Source organism: Notamacropus eugenii, chromosome 1 (assembly GCF_028372415.1).
Source record: "Notamacropus eugenii isolate mMacEug1 chromosome 1, mMacEug1.pri_v2, whole genome shotgun sequence".
Lineage (NCBI taxonomy): Eukaryota > Metazoa > Chordata > Mammalia > Diprotodontia > Macropodidae > Notamacropus > Notamacropus eugenii.
The window spans coordinates 713,490,083-713,504,402 of record NC_092872.1 but is presented as its reverse complement, the minus strand read 5'-3'; the positions used below and the strand labels follow the sequence as shown (position 1 = coordinate 713,504,402).

Genomic DNA, 14,320 nt, shown 5'->3' with positions numbered 1-14,320 from the left:
AGTTCAAGTCTTGGCCATGCTTGGTGTGATCTTAGGCTGGTCATTTTCACATAATTGTCAAATGAATTTGAACTAGATAATTACTGTCCTCTGTAGCCCTCAACTCCACGATCTTGTCTCTCCAATTAGAATGTAAAGGCAAGGCCTATGTATCATGCTTCACAGCATAAACACCTAGTAGGCTTCAATGAACATCTGTTGATGAATTGCTTGAGAAGAAAACATTTGAGTTTTCTTGGTGACCTGTTCACTCTTATTCCTCTATCTAGTGATAATCCTTTCAGTTAAACTTCATTTCATGCTGCTATCTACAACCTGTATTCACACTGTGCCTGCTTATCCAATTGAATTATTATGATTTTTTTTTCTCTGGGGTCCAAGGTTGTATTGATGATAACTTAAATAAAATAAGTGTGAATTGTGGTTTATTGTGATTCTCCCCCTCACTGGGAGTCTGATCACCGATGGTAGCCAATGTCACATAGAAGGCAAGAATCTATTCAAGAGGATAGGAATGTTTATACAGGTGGGGATTACTTTTTTTCCCCTTTGCTCTGGAAGAGAGAACGCGTGGGGCCCCTGGAGGTGTTACAATTAGGCTAGGAAGGACAAATAACCACACAGACCACCACCAATGGACATGCAGTTTGCAAAGCCCTCCTTAAAAAGGTTTGACTTTTCTTTCATTTTTGCTATGTTTAATAAATTATGTGATCACATGCCTTTGTGCCTTTGTCTTGTAAATGGAGGACACTATTTCAGAGAGAAAAGAAATTCCAGATGTGTGCTGGGAATGGAACCATAGATTTCCTATTTACAACTGCCTTTACAAAATACAGTATTTTATCCTTCCAGACGATGTAGATTTTAAACTACTTAGACACTTGGAGTTGTGGGGCTGTGGTAGAGAGGAAGGATCTCTCAACCATGTGCCAGAGAAACTCCAATAAGACTACCTGGTTGGTAGTGTGAGTTGAGTGCTACAAGGTGAACAACTCAGATATTATATCCTCTTGCTGGATAGTTAATATAGTAACACACACTGCCTTTCTGTAAGCTTAAGGAAGGCAGCTTAGACACTAGTTTGGACTGGTTACGTTGAGACACAACATGAAATGTGTCAAGAGTTCAGTGTACACAAAAAATGTCCTATGTAGTACATGTACAGTTCTTACACATGGGGTTCCTCATCTGTGGTTATTTTGATTTGTTTCTTGTTGATGCACAGGACTCATAACTAGTGATGCTTACTCTCGATTTTTTCCCCCTGTGTTTCCAAGTTTGTAACTGAATTTTATTTTGGAAGTTGTTTCTTTTTTTTTCCTGAATTTTTTTTCTGATTCTAAATTTGAAAATTTTCTTATCCATAGGGAATTATTTAGTTCTAGTTCAGGTTTTGATTTTAATTTTTTCCTCTGTGGAATTTCCCCCTTTTATGATACTTATTGTATTTCAGGAGGCAGCTAGGTGGCACAATGGATAGAGTGCTAGGCCTGGAGTCAGGAAGACTCATCTTCTTGAGTTCAAATCTGGACTCAGACATTAGCTGTGTGACCCTGAGCAAGTCACTTAATACAGTTTGTCTCAGTTCCCTCATCTGTAAAATGAGCTGGAGAAAGAAATGGCAAACCAGTATCTTTGCCAAGAAAACCAAATGGGGTCATGAAGAGTCGGGCATGACTGAAAATGACTGAACAACATTATTTCATAGGATTCCAGATGTGTTGTGCTTGTGAATGTTATTGATAAGCTTTTTAGTTGTGTGCTGCTGACAACACCGCTGCCTGCCTTTTCATGGTGCTGACTTCCTGAATAGTGCTGGCTTTCACACACAAACTGTTGGTGTACACCCTGGAGCTACTGTTGTTTACACTTGGTAACAAAATTTTAATTAAATCGAGCAAAATGGAGGTCAAAATTTTAGGAAAATGGTGCGAATTAATGGAGAGGAAAACACAAAGAGATAATTCTTTAATCCTAGAAGCAGATTCTGGGTATAAAAATAAAGACATTTTCAAAACATTGAGGGGACCTACAAAAGATTTAGAGAGACATACGAGTCATCAATAATAAGTTCAAATTTGGGGCTCTTCCCTTTTCAGTCTGTTTCTTATGAACCTATTAATGATCATTCAAAAATCTTTGATACAATAATGGGACCTGGAAATTGATCATTATATCTCTCTCTGAAGAGGAGGAGCTGATGAAAAAAGTAACAGATATGATGGGCAGAGAATGCCTACCTGTGGACAAACTAAAGAATAAAATTAAGTCAGGGAAAGATGATCCTCCTACAGACAGAGAACCATATAAACTTCCACATTCCAGGGAAACTAATCATAGTCCAAGTTGGGACTCTTCTCAGGAAAGGAGCCTATATCCTCTGGGGAAAGATTCCCTATAGGTGTGGGCAGGCCATTGTACCAAGACTTCTAGAACTGGCAAGGTCCTGAGTCTGACAAGGCAGATAGCTTTGCTGTTCCTCAAATAAGACATTCCAACTCTCAGCTCTGGGCATTTGTTCTGCCTGTCCTCTGTGCCAGGGATGGTCTCCTTCCTTATCTCTGTCTCCTAGTTTCTCTGGCTTTCTTCAAATGTCAACTAAAACCCTACTTTCTGCATGAAGCCTTTTCCCAAGTCCCCTTACTTTTAGTGCTTCTCCTCTGTTAACTATATCTTATTTTTTCCTGCATATAGCTTGTTTGCACATGTTTTCTTTGCTTAGATTGCCTTTGCTTAGATTGTGAGCTAAACTGTCTTTTGCCTCTTTTTGTATCTCTGGTGCTTAGCACAGTGCCTGGCACAAAACAGGCACTTAACAAATGCTTACTGATTGACAGGTAATCTGCTAGAAAGCATTCCAGGGCAAGCTTTCCTATTTGGCCAGAGCCAGAAGAATGCAAATTTTGACATTCCTTCATGGCGAAGTCTGTGAAGACATGCAGTACCTAGTCCCTGCATTTGGCATGTGTAAGTTTCCAGATAAATACAATTCAGCAAAGACGGAAGGGACCCTTTGGCTTTGTGGTATGGGTAACGCCTTTATTCCAGAGGATGGTAGAAAGTGAAAAAGTATAAATTCAAGAAGCAGACAAGGCTAGAAGAGCACAAGTGGATAAAGGTCTAAAATAACAACCAATGCCACTAACAATGATAAGCAGCATTCACATACTACTCTGAGATTTACAAAAAATGGCACAAATATTATCTCATTTGGACATTACAAGAGCTCTGGGAGGCAGATGCTGGTATTATCCCCATCTTACAGATGTGGAAACTGAGGCAGATAAGAGTTAAATGATTTTCCTGGGTCTCATAGCTGGTAAATGTCTATAAGAAGTAAAGAGGTGACAGCAGTGCTGGTGACCATGGAAGAAAAGAAGTGAAATTGATGGTCAGTTACAATTAAGAGTAAAAACAAATATGAAGTTATGAGGAGGAAGCCAAAACAAGAGTTTATAATGTCAACTGGTTCTAACACATTGTTTTGTTTATTCACCACAGCATTAAAAGCCAGTGATTTCCACTAGTCACCTAGACTTGAAAATGGACATCTACAGAAAACTTGCTGAAATATGAAACTATTTTGCTTGGATAGATACAAGATCAGAGGGTCAGGGTTCACAGCAGTCTGAGGAGAGAGCACCACCAGCAGAGTATGGCTGAAGAGGATGAACTTCCTTCCACTATACCTTTGTTCTAGGTAGCCACTCATATGTTAGATGCATTTAAGAGGCAAACACTGAATTTGGCTGGCAGAAACTGCCATCTTCTACATGGCCTCTGGCCTCTGGAAACAAGTGGAGGAGCAGGGATGGAGTGACCCTGAAAACAGTAGACCCAACTTCATTGTTAGTTGTTTATGACCCAAACTATCTAGATACACAGGACCCTGTAGTGAAGTGATGGTGAAAATTGAAAGTGGGCAGTGTTTTGCTGTGTTGGCAACAAATTCCACAGAACCATTGTATTTTGGTCATATTACCACTGAGGAGCTTGGGCCATGAAAGAGCTAAGACTTGGTGGACTGAATGATAAGATGATTCATACTTGGGACAAATCAGAGCAAGTTTAATCAAATTCAGTTTACTGAGGAAGTTAGTGTGATAATGAAGGTGGACAATATTGTTCTGTCATATCTTTGGACCATCTCTGGAGTTCTAGAATTGACATTACTAAAGATATTAGCAAGCAACAAGCTGAGAATTGATACCTGAACATTTTGACCATCCATACAAAATGAGCAGAAGCTTACAGGAGGACAGAAGAAAGTGGTAGCAGAGAACATTGCAAGAGTCTTGGGTCACCCAATTTGGCCTAAGGAGTTTGACTTTGGTGACTCTTCAGTACTGGAAAATTGGAAAGATCAGTTGAGAGATAGGTTCAGGAGGACAGGTGGATTCTTGCTGCAAGGATGTGATAGAGCGTGATGTGCCTGGGAAGCTACTCACAGAATCCATCCAACTGATTATCAGACTTTTTGAGATTCATCTGTGATAGAATGTATCCAAAAGAACTATTGGTCTATGCTATCATATGAGTCCAGCAGTCTTTATCTATTACCTATAGTAGCAGTATGGAAAAAGAAATGGAAAATACAAACGTATTCACTACCAGATTTTGAACAAGGGAACTGAAGTATACGATGCCAAGAATTCAACATGCTCTAGGTTTCTGCCAGGTATGGCCAGAGTTTCAGTATTGAATTTATAGAGCAGAAACTATGAAAATTCAAATCCAGCTGCTTACACTAACTAGCTGTGTGACCCCAGGCAAGTCATTTAACCTCTGTCTGCCTCAGTTTCCTTATCTGTAAAATGAGGATAATAACCCTAAGGGGTTTTGTGAGCATAAAATGTTATAATATTTGTAAACACCCCTGAAAACCTTAAAATGCTGTATCAATGTTAGTTATCATTATTATTAATTAAACTATTACTGTGAAACCACTGCCTCATCTCACTTTTAGATTTATGATTGAGGAGGACCAAAAGCACAAAGGCAAGACAGTTCAATTTGTGCTGAAACAGCTGAAACAATTTCAAGCATGCTGGACTCGCAAACATGAACCAACTCTTCAAAGCCTGGTCAGCCGCCTCACACATTCACCAAGGCTAGCCTATAGAGCCACACAAGTCCTTTGTCCTGCCTACGGATGTTAGCCTGGAAGCCTTGGGAGCAGCCTGCAACAGAGCAATGGTCCTCAGAGACGAGATGCTTTTGTCACTGCCATCACTGGACACAACCATTTACAATCTTCAATTACTGGCTTTGAAATAGGTCAGCATAGAGAAGTTCAAAGGCTGGGTGTGCACTTAGCTAAATCTCAGTTACAAATACATCTATGCCATCACAATGTATGCATATGATAGATTTGTCCCACATGTCAATTAGACCTCTAGCCACTGAAGTAGCCACTGAAGGGAGACATTACAGTGCTAATGTGGTTGTAATATCAATGGTCCCTGGGATGTTGGGATAATCATTCTAGATGGTGATGTTTATTACAAATGATGTCTGTTTGCAGATGTTAAAGTGTATCGCCTTTAGGATCAAATATCAAGTGCTCTGCCTGGCATTTAAACCTAACTTGACAACCTGGCTCCAACTTACCTTCTTACACACTCCTCCCCTTCCCCCACACTCTATGGACGAAATACCCCTGGCCTTTTTTCGGGTCCTCACACACAATAGTCTCCTGTGTCTTTATGCCCTTGCAGTGGCTATACCTCATGCCTCATTTCCACCAATACCAACTGCCCACCCATGGGCACTGACAGGCAGCTAAGCCCTAGAGCCCTGAGAATAGCAGCACTCAGACACTGCGCCCTGCCATTCCCTCACTCCTGTCTGCTTCCAACCAGTCATCCCGGTAAACAACCTTTGTGGAAATCCAATCTGGTAACCAGTATGTGCTTCAGCCCTTTCCTCCTCAGCAACTACTGAAAACCCAAGAAAATGTTTTCATCGCCAAAGTCCTGGGCACCACTAAATCATTTAGTATCAGAAACAGATATATTTGTTTTTATCAGTGGCACTAAAGAAGATGAATTACCATCTGCTTTGCAGTTGCACTCTGAGGACCACTATTCCATTTGACTAGCTGCTGAAATTTCCTAGGAAAGCTTTCTCCCCATTAGTATGTAAGCTCTTTAAGGGCAGGGACCATCTTGATTTTCTCTTTGTATCCTTAGCACTTAACACAGAGCTTGGCTCCCAGTAAGTGACTAAGGAATATTTTTTGTTCATTCATTCACTCCAAAGCTGCACAGTTACTTAGTTTCAGAGTCGATGTTAGCACTCGCCTTCTGACTCCTAATTGCTTCTTTGTCCATCACTTGTATCTCCTAGCTTAGCATGGATTGATTTATCTCCTATTGCAATGCGATGGCTAGCAGGCTAATTCCAACACAGGAAATTTCAGTGGTGGAAAGGGGGGTAGGAAGGATGAAGACATGAAGGCACCTGGAACTGATGGGTAAGACTGAGGAAAAACAGAAGGTGCTTTAGAAAATCTCTGTTCCTGGACACCCGTTACAACCTCTCCTACTTAACAAAGTGCTAGAAATGCGGGTAAGATAAAAAAACAGGAATTGAAGGAATAAGTACAGGCAAATAGAAGCCAAATGATTGCTTTTTACAGGTGATATGATGATGTATTTAGTGAACCCTAGAGAGTCAACCCAAATTAACTGAAATAATAACTTCAGCAAAGTTGCAGAAGATAGATTTACATAAATTATAAGCATTCCTATGAATAGCCAACAAAACCCATCAAGAAAGGCTAGAAAAAGAAATTCCATTTAAAATAACTATAAAAGTTATAAAATATTTGGGAGCATGTCTTCTAAGATTCACCCAGGGACTATGTGAATTTAACTGTGAAACACACTGCAAAAATACAAACCTAGACAACTGGGGGGGGGGGGGAGTGTGGAGGGAGGAGAGAATTGTTCATGGATAGGTAAGGCCAAAATAATAGAAATGATATTATCTAAATTACTTTACTTAGTCAGTGCTATATCAATCAAATTTTCAGAAGAAAATGAGGACAGAATGCAGCATACATTGTAAATGAAGTAACTGTTTTTGTTTAATTGGCTTATTTTATCACAGCAGAAGGGGTTCAGCATTGTGGGCTGGGTGAGGGGTAGAGATTTAAATGACTGTGATATAAAGACAATAGGCATCAATAAAATATGTTTTAAAACAAAACAGATTTTGCTTACTTCCCAATCTTTCCAAGGACTGGTTGTGTCCCATGACCTTCTAATTAAAGCTCCCTTTTTCCTCAGGCTGAGGCTGCATCTCCTTGTGCCTGTCTCTTTCTACTCAGTGAGTCTGGGAATCTATATAAGCTGACATGTGCAGACATCTCTGGTTCTCAACATGGGGGTGCGAAGGGGAAAGAGGACAAGAAATTGAGTGTCTCGTGGGGGTTTGCTCTCCGAGATTCCTCAAGAGACTTCATCTAGGCAGTTCAGCTCAGCCCAACTCAGGGGAGAGGGGTCCCAGGTAAAGTCAGGCAACAAGAGACAGTGTCTATTGAAAGAGGAAGAAATGCAGAAGAAACTTCCTCCCTCCAGGTCTCTAGGTGACACTCCCCTTGGCATCTGAAATCTGCCTAGGCAGTACTGTGAGCTCCAGGTCAGACATGGAGGTAGTGTCTTTTGCAGGGCAAAGGGACCTATGCAAGTGGACTGGGCAAACTATCAGGGCAACAGAGCCAGGTCAATATTGCTTTGATCCAAGCCCCTTCCTCAACCAGCCCTTATCTTCCTCCACCATCTCCTGGCCCTCACTCACCTTTTTCAGATCCCACAAGGGCTTTAGGGCCCCAGCTACAAAGCGGAGGGGGGAAGAAAGGGGGGCAGAGAGAGCTATGTCAAGAATGTGGCTCCCAGCAGAAGTTAGGGCACTGGGGGAAAGGGCCTTTGGGAGTGGGCAGGGCAGTAACAACGGTCAACAGCCAGAAGGGCATTGTTAGGAAGCCAAAAGGGGGAGGGAGGCAAAAGGCAGGGTAAAGGAGAAAGGCAGGATACAGAGACTACCAACTTGAAGGTTCTCCTTCGAAGCTCCCTGCATGGGAAACCCCATGTTGTAAGGATGAGGGAGGAGACAGAACCTTTCCCTTGACAATTAACACTACGGCAGAATGAGTCAGGAGCTAGAAGAGCCAATTGTTCTAGCAAACTCAAATCTGAAACATGGGAAAATATCCTGTCTTCTGGACACAGGAGGAAGGCTGGAAAAGACAGCAGAGGAAGGGTAGGGAACAAAAAAAAGGCTAGTATTGGGGAGCAGAATTGTCCATCAGTTTAGAGATATTTATTAAGCACTAAGTGCTAGGGATGCAAAGAAAAGTAAAAAAACCATAGCTCCTGCCTTCAGGGAGTTCCCAGACCAAAAGGGAGAGGAAGAACATACAAGATCTGCATAGAAGTGATGAGGGTAGCAGGGGCTGGGGGTGGGGAGACTGGGTCAGGCCTCGCTGAGAATCGGATCTGAGCAGAATCTGGGGGGAAGCCAGAGACTCCAGGAGGCAGAGGTGAGAAGAGAGGGCACTCCAGGCATGGGGAAAGCTAGAGGGAAAGCATGACACCCAAAGCAGAATCTTTTTCTTTGTAGGTGGGCTGAGTTTCCCAGTGCCCAATAACTACAGCCTCCAGCTGTGGGCTGTCTGGAGGCCCAGCCAGGGGAGGGACCAAACCTGGGGTCTGATGTAGTCCAGCAGATGCCCAGGGGACCAATGCCAGGGGGGATGCCAGTAAATGTGAGTATTGGTACCATGCCAGGGGTTCCCTATCTACTCCAACTCACTCCACCTCTAGCCAAGGACTTCCAGGAAATCAGGGTTTAGAAGCACCCCAGGCTCTGACCATGGGCAATTCTCAGCTCCCTACGCTGATCTCTGGGTTCCACCCTTGGCTCACTTTACTTGCCCTACATTTTATTGTTATGGAAAGAACCTGTCAGGCTTGCGGCAGCCAAATAAAGTTCCAGGTTGGGGAACAGACTGAAGGGAAAGACAATGTTGTGGGTAGAAGGAGGGAATCAGGAAAAGGGGGAAGTTGGATGGACAGAACCAGGAAAACCTCATCTGTACCAAGCCTTTTCCTTTTTAAAGGGCCTTTCATATGCTTCCACATTCTACTTCAGATTAAATTTATTTGTGAATGCATCTGATTCATTCCCCACACTGACCCTCAACCAAACCCCAAGCTCTCTGAATTCAGAGAAACATGAGATGAGTATGAACTGATCGAGAGTAAAATAAACAGAACCAAAGGAACACTATATACTGTAGCAGTCTAAATATACCACAATTCCCATAGCAGAGAGGCGGGGGATTGCTAGGACGGAGTGTTGTATACATCAAATACAGGTCTTTATACTATCTGTATGTAATGGTGCTCTATGCTTTTTTTGAAAAGTGATTCTTGGTTTTTATGTATCAATTTAGTGAGTTTTTTGTTTTCAATTTTGTTGATCCTTTCTTTGACTTTTGGAATTCTTATTTTTGTGTTTAGCTGGTTGTTTAAATTATCTGAAGTTTTCCCAGTTTTTAAGTTACATGCTCAATTCATGGATCAGTTTGCTTTTTTTTCTGTCAATAACAGAGTTTAGAGATGCACTTTCCCTCTAAGGATGGCTTTGGTTACATTTTAAAAGTCTGGGTCTTTTGTCCTGTTGTCCTTTTCTTGGATAGTATTACTTACAGTTTCTGTGATTTGTTCTTTGACCCACTAGTTCTTTGGGGGGAAGGAGAAAGGTGATGGAAGAGGAGAGAGCTTGTGCTTCCCAGTGAGGTAGACAGGGATGCTTGAGTCTGATCAAGTCACTGGGACATTTACCTGCCACCTCATCCTGGCCTGGAAGAGGTCAATTCAGAATTTACTTATATGCAGCAGAAAATTCCCAAAAGGTTTCTCTCAGTCAACCAAAGAAACACTTATTTTTCACCTAACACCAGCTTGGGGAAACTGCCGCTGCAGCACTGAGTAAATGACTCCCTAAGCCCAGGCCACAGAGTAGCCAACTAGGTAGGCTATCCAGTAGACCTCCCTTTACCAATGGAGGTTTCCAATGATCAGGAGTAGGTTGGGCTCTACCCACTATAGTGCCAGAAATACCACTTTCCTCTGCCTGCTCTGCTCCCATAAGGCACCAACACAGAAGGGCCTAACGATACAGATTCCTTTCAAGAAAGATGTTGAAGATGACACAAATTTCTTCTCTCAAATTCTTCTCCATTTTAAACCAATAGCATTGATTCTTCTAATATGGGCCATCCATTTTCATTTGACTTTAGACAAATCTTCCTTAACCTAACAGTTTTGCTAAGTGGTCCTGAAAGGGTTAGCCTCCCACCCCCTCCCCTGGTCAACTTCATGGCCAGGCCCCTGGAAAACCGTAAATATTGCCCTATAGTATGGACTTTTCACACAGTAAATGAACTGTGCTGTTAGTATGTGCATGTGCTCATGTGTGTATATATGTGTGTGCATGTATGTTTTGGGTCAGGAAGGCAGGTAGGGATAGGAGGATCCATCACAGGATTACACATTTGGAGTAGGAAGGGTCATCTAATGCTACCCTTTCATTTTGCAGATGAGGAATCTGAGGCCTGAAGAGATAGGTCCTCATTCTAGCCCAAGGTCACCCAGATAGTTAAGTGTCAGGATTTAAACAAGGTCCTCTGGTTCCAAGTCCATTGTTCCCAGGCCCTGACCATTGGTAGAACTAAAAAGTGAGCCTATCCACCCGTGAAAATCAGGCTTGGGCTGTGTACCCTTAGGCAAAGACATCGGCAATGTTTGGGAAGGACACAGAACGCTGGGAACAGGACCCAGGAACATTCTGGAGGTTTTACTGCCATCAACGTTGTAGGACACTCCAGTCCTTCATTCATCTATCCATTCACAAAATACTTTCCAGGCCTCCAAATGCCGCAGGTGTTCTCAGAAGGAGGGGGGTGGGGGGGAGAAAGGGGCCCACTCTGAAGAGGTTTTTAGAGGGGGAGGGGCAGGCAATGACTTTGTAGATAGCTTAGCTAAACTTTGACTAACCAACAGATGTTAATCGGGCACTTTAAGGTTTACTAAGCATTTTCCTAATAACTCTTGTGAGACAAAGTCTGCTTTCCTTCCTTATATTATAGATGAGGAGACTCACAGAGGTAGTGACTTGCCCAAAGGCAGATGGTTAATGGTTAACTGCCAGTAGTAGGATTGGAACCCAAGCCTCTGCTCCATTTCATTCCATCTCCCCTTCTAACATACAAGCTGAGGGCAGCAGCAGTCTCCTGAAACTCCACATAGGACAAGCACACAGGTGGCTGCCCCCAATTCAAACCCAGGTCAGGAACCTGCAGCACTTGGGAGTGGGGAGGATGCAATGATCAGACATCTTGGGAGCACTGAAAGCTTGCAGGTCCCCATTTGAGATGTCCTTGAGTGTACTAACACAATACTCAATCCCTCAAGAAAGCAGTAGTAGGACCAGCACAGACATTCTCTCCAGAAGCATGCAGAACCCTAATAGAAAATCTAAAATCAGGAAAAGGCTACAAGAATGAGCATACAACAACAAAATTCCATCCTAAAAATATATGGCAATAGGAATGTTCAAGACACACAAAAGACACAGACTCCAAAATATCTACAAGCAAAGCCTCAAAGAAAAATATACACAAATTCAACTAGAATTTCTGGGAAAGGTAAGGCGAGTATTTTTTTGGGGGGGGGTTACTGAATACTTTCATTCTGCACATAGAAGCCACTAAGATTTGGCCTTTGGGTTCATCGGGCTGCATCACAAGTACATGGCTCCACACATTAACACCAGGGTTGGGGGTGAGAACAGGTCAATCTATCCCAGACACAAGATGATAAAGGGTGTTCTGACGGAGAGCCAGATGATCAGGTAGTCTCCGCTATAAGACAATTCTAACGAAGCAGTGAGAACATCACAGAAAGGTCGAAGGGAGAGAGAAGTTAAGCAGCAGAGGCTCCTGCCCCCAAAACAAGACTGGTCTAGTACTTGGTGCTGCCCTTTCTTAGGACAGGAGGAGATTTCTAGAGGTGATTGGCGCCTGTGAGCTCTTAGGCCTCCTAGCCACAGAGCTTACTTGGCCCAAGGGTTTCTGAAGTTCATTCCAGCAAATTTAGCCTTACTGCCCAGCTCTTCCTCAATTCTGAGAAGCTGGTTATACTTGGCCAGACGCTCAGATCGGCAGGGGGCACCAGTTTTGATCTGCCCAGTGCAGAGACCCACCACCAGGTCTGCAATGAAGGTATCTTCAGTCTTCCCAGAATGATGGGAAACCATTACTCCCCACCTATTGGATTGGGCCAGCTTGCATGCCTGGAGAGATTCAGTCACAGAGCCAATCTGGTTCACTTTGAGTAGGAGGCAATTGCAAGCCTTCTCATTCACAGCCTTTTCAATTCGCTTGGGATTGGTCACTGTGAGATCATTTCCTACCACCTGGATGCTGGCAGTAGCAGTGAAATTTTTCCAAGTTTCCCAATCATCCTGGTCAAAGGGATCTTCAATAGACACTACTGGATAATCCTTGATGAAGCTCTTGTAGAGGTCCCCAAGCTCAGAAGGGTAGATGTATCTGCTGGAATCATCAGGAGACTTGAAGTCTAAATCATATTTCCCATATCGGAAGAATTCAGAGGCAGCAACATCCATGCCAATTATGACCTTATCAGTATAGCCAGCCTTACCAATAGCATCCTTTAGCAGGTCCAGAGCTTCTTTATTCTCTAGGATGTTAGGAGCAAAGCCACCCTCATCCCCTATGTTGGTGGCATCTTGTCCATATTTCTGCTTAATCACACTCTTCAAGTTGTGGTAGACCTCAGCTCCAATGCGCATGGCCTCCTTAGAGTTTGCTGCTCCAACAGGGAGGATCATGAACTCCTGCATGGCCAACTTGTTACCAGCATGGGAGCCACCATTGATCACGTTGAAGGCTGGAACAGGCAGAATGACTTCATCGTTGCCTGCAAGGTCAGCAATGTGACGGTACAGGGAGACACCTTTCTCAGCAGCTCCGGCCTTACAAACACCCAGAGACACTCCCAAAATGGCATTTGCACCAAATTTAGATTTATTTTCAGTGCCATCCATCTCTATCATCAATTTGTCGATCTTCTCTTGCTCCACAACATTCAATTTCTTGCTAATCAGGGTCGGGGCAATAGTTTTATTGATGTGCTCAACCGCTTTTGAGACACCTTTCCCCATGTAGCGGGTCTTATCATTGTCTCGGAGCTCCAAGGCTTCATGGATACCAGTAGAAGCACCACTGGGCACAGCAGCTTGGAATTGACCTTTTTCAGTGTAGACATCAACTTCAACAGTAGGGTTTCCACGAGAGTCAAAGATCTCTCTTGCCTGGATCTTGTAAATAGACATGTTGAGTTTCTGGATGGGATTTCCTCTGCTGAGCTCAGAGAACAGAGGCCGAGGGGCTAAAGCAAGTATTTTTAAAAGGAGTTTAAAATGCCTTGTAAATTAAATGAAAACACTTGAGAAAAAAATTGGAAAAGAAACAAAAGTTTGAGAAGAATTAGAAATTAATAGCTAGGCATAAGCGGTATAAAATCTTACCCAAGCAACATGTATCCTGAAAATCAGAATGGGCCAAATAGAAACCAATGACTCAATGAGACAGAGAAACCAGGAATAGGAAATTCATCTGAGGCTTGAGGCAGAGACAGAGGTGGAGGCTTGTTCTATCCAGAAGTTGGGTTTACTTCTCATCATTTCCTGATCCTTCTTTCATCTTCTACTTCTCCTAAGCTTTCCTAATCTAGTTCCAATTGGTCCAGCCTATTTCTTGTTCCTTAGGGTACTTCCTCAAATTTATCATTCCCAGGTATCCTTGGACCACTTTCAATTTACTTTTGGGCTATTCATACATTCAGGTTATCCCACATTGGACTTGTGAGCTCTCTCAGTACAGAGACCATAGAATTTCATAGGATTTATTTCTTTAAAAAATTTTTTTAACTTAATTTTATTTTCAGCTCTGAATTCTCTTCCTCTTCCTGACCTTCCCATGACTCCTGCCCCACTGAGAAAGCTAGAAAAACAAAATCCATTATAAAAATGTATCTTTTCTTGTTGTTCAGTCACGTTCGACTCTTCATGAGCCTTTACTCTTTGCAGTAAAGACCTAGTAACGGTATTTGCATGCAGCTAGGGGGCACAGTGGATAAAGTGCTGGACCTGGAGTCAGGAAAACCTGAGTTAAAATTTGGTCTCAGATACTTACTAGCTATTGAGAGAAATGACTGTTTTC

General features: G+C 42.7%; 1 protein-coding gene and 1 pseudogene across 1 annotated transcript in view; both read right to left on the bottom strand.

The window, feature by feature from the left end:
* The window catches only part of FA2H (fatty acid 2-hydroxylase), an 87,101-nt gene that overhangs the window by 15,017 nt on the left and 57,764 nt on the right, over positions 1-14,320 (bottom strand). The window lies entirely within an intron of this gene.
* On the bottom strand, positions 12,112-13,476 carry LOC140521488 (alpha-enolase pseudogene; annotated as a pseudogene).